This window comes from Nannobrachium achirus (assembly GCF_963921795.1).
Source record: "Nannobrachium achirus genome assembly, chromosome: 2".
In the NCBI taxonomy this organism is placed as follows: Eukaryota; Metazoa; Chordata; class Actinopteri; order Myctophiformes; family Myctophidae; genus Nannobrachium; species Nannobrachium achirus.
In genome coordinates, this window is record NC_137811.1 from 74,532,465 (window position 1) to 74,532,852 (window position 388).

Here is a 388-nt window from a genome sequence, read left to right on the forward strand (position 1 = left end):
CCCTGATAGAAGAGGCTAGAATCGCCTATGCATGCAGATATGCGTTTAGAAACGTCTGCCTTCACAACTACTAGATAGGCTACTAGCTTGCAGCAACTTACTTAAAAAATACATTTGAATAGCCAAAAGTATAAAAATATTATGGTTAAAAAAGGAACTAAAAAGAACTAAGTTAGTTCATTTTGGGGAACCATGGACTTTAGTTCAAAATGTAGAATTATGAACTATGAAATGAACTAGTTCATTTTAGACGTTTTGAACTTGAACTTGAACTAGTTCATGTTGAAAGTGAACTTTCCCAACACTGTGTACAGTACTTAAGTACTTAATGACTTTACACTACTGGTGGAGGGTCAGGGTGTTCTGATTTGGACCACTAGGTGGCAGT